Source organism: Cavia porcellus, unplaced genomic scaffold (assembly GCF_034190915.1).
Source record: "Cavia porcellus strain 051 isolate PalLab524CR breed Dunkin Hartley unplaced genomic scaffold, mCavPor4.1 scaffold_6, whole genome shotgun sequence".
Classification (NCBI taxonomy): Eukaryota; Metazoa; Chordata; class Mammalia; order Rodentia; family Caviidae; genus Cavia; species Cavia porcellus.
The window spans coordinates 41979461-41985018 of record NW_026947489.1 but is presented as its reverse complement, the minus strand read 5'-3'; positions in this window follow the sequence as shown (position 1 = coordinate 41985018).

The following is a 5558-nucleotide window of genomic DNA, read 5'->3' as shown; positions in this document are numbered from 1 at the left end:
CAAATCATTGACTCATTGGCATCTGTTTATAACCTTGCATGTGTCTTTAAAATCATAAGCTTTTAAGAACTTTGACATAGTTTATCAACTTGCTTACAACACAAGGCCCAGTAGGAGGATTAACAAAGGTCTTGCAGCTGTCATTAAAATTGTTAACCAAAGGGAGAAAGAAAACCAACATTTAAATTTACTCTGTTTTATCATACAAGTAACAATTTGTAATCTTTTTTCTAACATGTGGGGCCGACTGAGTTGCAAAGAGAACAACTGGCGATACTGGGGAAACCCCCTTACCTCTAGATGTCCAATCAGGGTGGGACAAAGGGAAAACATGGTTTTGGAATTCCGGATCAGAGAGCAGACTTTTTCTGGATGGCACACCACCCTTTGTCCCAGAGTGCCACGTGGCAGGCCATCATTTTACTGAAATTACATACTTAACAAAAAGAAGCTTTTTCATAGGTAACAAAATTGTGCCATATAATCTCCCAGATGTCCACAGCACATGTAAGAACTTATATCTTAACTCTATTATCATCTATAATCTCATATTAATGGGAACACTTTGCAGCAAAGGTTTAGAATCTTATAAATAAATCTACCAAAACTGATCTAATACTGTCAAATTTTGAACACATTTACTTCTTGTCAAACCTGCTGTTTTCAGTACTACAACCAAGACAAAAAAAATTTACATCATCTCGAGCTTTCTATAACTTACAATATACCTCCAAGTTTTATCTTCTTTCATATTCTGGCACAGCCAGACATTATTACTTGAAGACAAACCACTTTCTTTGTCCCTCTTTTTTATTATCACCAGTCAGTTACCTTTTCTCTCACTTCTCAGACAACATTGAAACTCACAACAAAACCCTTGAAGTCGCCTTCTAGTAGTCTAAAACATATTTAATTATTTTATGTCTTTTTACCACATTAAAATGCTGGGTTTTTTTAAAAAAAAAACTATAACCTTTTAACTGGCTCAATTACAGTATAACCTGGTTTTCACTTGGTAAAGTTGATATGATTCTTTAAAACCATAAATATATACATATATGTGCACATATGTTTACTTTTTAACCAGAAAGAAAAATACTCCTTTTAAAAGGCATGCCGAGGTTGCAAGCAATCAATTGAAGACTTACATATTAAACAAGGTGCCACAATATTAAAGACACAAACAAAGGTTGTTTCTTGCACAGTTTGGTGAGCTAAAGGTAATAATTTTTCTTATCATGAACCTTGAATCTAATAAGCCATATGGGTCCTGCAACAGAAACGGGCAACAAGCCCCTAAGTTAGTAACAAATTTAAACAGGCAACCAAGGAGGGAAATGGCCAATACTGTAGGGAGGGCATTTTTCCCTCAGCTGTACCATCATTAATCATGTCCTTTTTAACCTAGAGAGAAAGATTGTGAGCTCGCTCTCAAACCTCAGGCCAATGGTCCAAGGTAAGGGAGAGAGGAGATGAAGTTGTCTGTCCCATCTTATCCTGGAGAAAAAGAGAATAATAACAACGAACAGGGAAGACTCAGACAAACACAAAAAGTTTACATTTCAGAACACAACTCACAAGCCGGCATCACGCACACACATACCAAAACCACCAGGTGGAAACAAACCGGCGGAGTATTCCACCGTGAACGTAGCCATGTAATAGCTACAACTAACGGCAAGAGCGACCTGCCCGACTCAGCAGGAGCGACCTGCCTACGCGAACGTAGCTGTGTAATGGCTACAACTAACGGCAAGAGCGACCTGCCCAACTCAGCAGGAGCGACCTGCCTACGCGAACCGGTGAGCCACCGACGAACGTTCCTCAGGGGAACCTTGGGGCATCCCCCAAGAGAAACAAACTGCCTTTGAAATCAGAACCAAAGAAAATGAACGGTTCAGGGCAGTAAAAGAAAGGGGAGAAAATAAGTGATCAATCAAAATGAAAGTAAACAAAAACCAGCCGTACTACTTACCCCAGAGAGGTACTGTTGGGGTCTCCCTCTGCGAGGAGGTCTGATCTCAGTTTGATCTCGCTGGGGCCTCCAAATGTAAGACCGGTGTCACAAGGAAGACTCCAAGGGCCTCGCTCTCATGTAAGAACAAAGGGGTTTTTATTATTCCGTGTACACGGGGTCCTCCAAACAGGTAGAAACGGAGAACCCCGAGTTGGGGCAAGGCTGGTGTTTTTAAGGGGGAAAAACTGCAATGTAAGCATTTATTACAGAAGCCAATCATTACAGTTAGTGCGGAGCGGTGGGCATCTTATCTATCTGCTATTGGTCAGTTCATAAGGGGTGACCAGCGGGTCAGAGTTAATTAACTGTCTTTGTTCTGCACAACTTATCTTTAAGACACCTGGTTTCTGTAGACTTGAGTCTGACATATTTTACAACCCTGATTAGCGTAATGGCAGGCTCTATCTCTGAGTTCCCTGGCACAGCACATCCTGAGAACATCACAACCACAGATGTTTTTTTTTTTTTTCTTCCTTCAGGGCTGAGTTAGGACTGAGTCACGAGGCCCAGTGCTGTTTCTAGCTGAGAAACAGCATCTTGTTTTTAACCTTTAAATTTCTGGTTCTTCAGTATCTGCTAGGGTTATTTCCAAAAGATGAAAAATATTAACAAAAGATGAGAAATATAAAATAAAAAGCGGCCTTTATTCTGAGAACACAGAGAGAGATGACCGGCACCCCCACCGCTGGCATTCGGCGATCTCTCCGGGGGACACGTGGTGTGGGGGCCTGTAAATAGCCTCGGTTTGGGGTGGAACCTAAGGAGGGCATTAGGGATACACAGGTAGCCCATTGGTCCTAGGTTTGGCGCCATATGTAAATTTCCAGGGATGGGAAGATGGCGTCACAGGTAACGTCCTAGGGGCAGAGGAGATGGGGCTTCCTGCTTCCAGTTGTGGCTTTCCTGGCTACAGTGTCCTATCTGAGCCAAAACCCTTTCAGTATCAATAGTCAATTCTGATAGCTGGATATCCAGAAGCTTAGTGTACAGGACTTTGGACCCCTGGTGAGGCAAATGGACAGCATGAGATACACTATGGCCTTACTCACGACAGTCTCTTAGAGACCACAAAGGCATTTTGCTCTTATTAGACCTTTTTAAAACCTGGCTAGAGCCTGCAATACGCTCCTACCCTTGTCACACTTCCTTCTCATCAGGCCTGAACTGACGAGCGTGCACCTTAAGGAAGATATAAGGTTAACCAAAGGTAACCCAACTCTTTCTTAATATCATTAACATTATGGTTTTGTGCCCTGTCATACGTAGGCTCTGGTAGTGCACTGGTTCCAGTCAGGCCCATGTATAGTCAAACCAGGTATCAGATGAGACAGAGACATGTCTAGTAGCATCTTGACTTGTCAACCAAGAGTCCCAGGTGAGTGTTTCACGCCCCTCCTGGGTTTCTTTTCAGTACCTTTGTCTGCTTCCTGTCTATCCATAGCTTGCAGACTCTGACAGGACAAACTATTCTGGAACAGACACTGAAGTTCTACCAAATGGAAGGCAAAGCCAGCCACGTAGGTTTATATTTGAGTTTCCCTTCTCAAATGGTAATGTATCTAAAAAGAACCAGTCTCAAGTCTGCCGCTGTTAGCTGCTGTTTTTGCATAGGGACTCCTAAGAGCCTAATGAAAGCACACATGGTTCCCACTTCAGCAGAGAACAGTCCCTCCCAGGGTTCCTTCATTCAGTCTACTAGGGGTAAAAAGACTGATTCCCCTTCTCTAAGAACCCACCCAGGCCTAGAGAAAACACCAGGTCAACCAGCTCCGCAGCCTTCCAGGATCCAGGCTCAGGCTAGGACAGTGTCCAACACCTTACAGCCTGGATGGCTCGCTATGCCCCTTCGAGGGTGGAGCTTAGATCCAGAAGGCCCAGACCCAGCAGGCACCTGGGCACCTGGCAGCTAGTGGTGATGTCATCAGTCAGTGCAGGGTCCACCCCAGTGGTTCTCTGCAGTGGCTTTTCTGACCTGGCCTGGCAAGCTTGGAGCAGTACTGGGACAGAGCTGTTTGGCAGAAGCCTGAGACAGTCAAACTGTGCCCCCCAAATCCCAATCCTGCAGGACTCACTGTGCTAAGCACAGTGCTTCCTTTTTCTGTGCAGTTGGAGACAGCGTTTTAGTTAAAAGTCAGAGTTTAATAAATTCTCAGAAGGTCTTCCTGATAGCAAACCCTTTAAAAATCAGCTATATAAAGAAAAATATCAAGCTCCCAAATTCTAAGACCCTTTCCAAAAATGGGCATCTGAGATGAACACACAGTTCTCAGATGAAGATATACAAATGACAAAAAATACATGAAGAAATGTTCACCATCACTGGTCATTCAAGAAATGCAAATTAAAACAGCACTGAGATTTCTTCTCACTCTGGAAAGAATGGCTGCCATCAAGAAATCAACTGATAACAAATTTTGGTGATGTGTGGGGAAAAAGAACTCTGCTCCATTGTTGGTGGGAGTGTAGACTGGTGCAACCACTATGAAAATCAATATGGAGACTTCTCCGAAGACTAGGATTGGAAGTTCCATTCAACCCAGCTATTCCCCTCCTGGGTATTTTCCCAGAAAAACTGAAAAGGTCATATCATAGTGATATATGTGCACCCATGTTCATAGCAGCACAATTTGTAATAGGTAAATCTTGGACACAACCAAGATGCCCATCAACCACAGAGTGGTTAAAAAGGATGTGGTATGGGGCTGGGGATTTAGCTCAGTAGCATAAGCGCCTGCCTTGCAACCAGACAGTCGTGAGTTCAATCCCCCAGTACTGATAAAAAGAAAAAAGACCCAAAAAAAAAGATGTGGTATCTTTATACAATGGGATATTACTCATCTATAAAAAGAATGACCTTGAGGCCTTCATAGGCAAATGGAGACCACTTGAGGCTATCCTCATTAGTAAACTAAATAAAAATCATATTTATAAATACCACATTATATATCTAGTGTAAGAAGTAATAAGAAATGTAGGAGTAATAAAACCCAAAATGTATAATTGCTATTGTAAAAAAGAGAGGAAAAGAAAGTGCTCTAAAGGATATAACTGCATGTATGTCTATCTACAGAACTGTTTGCAATCTCACTGTTTGAAGTCCACTTTGTACGTTTTATTTTTGTAACTTAAACAATTATTTCTAAGAGGACAATATGTAATTATCAACTAGTGATTTCTTACTGTTTTTTTTAAATTACGTATTATTTCTACCCTTTTTCTGTTTTTTTTTTTTTTCTTTAAAAAAAGTCCGCTATGTGAGGGCTCTGTGGGTCTGCTCGGGGGTCCCAAAGGAGTTTTTCATTGGTGAGGTCCCCAGGTTAAAGAACACACATGTGCAAGATATCGGCAACAACGGCAGGCAGCATGCAGCAGAGTTGAGCGCAAGAACCTACCCTTTATTGCATAATTCTTTCTTAATCTTGTAATTAGGGTAACTTAATCATCCACAATTAAGAATAAGTATACATGGAAAGGAATTTTACTATGGTCAGAAAAAGGCTTTTCAGGGGAAAAGGTGACTTTATTCCCAATACTCCTTTTT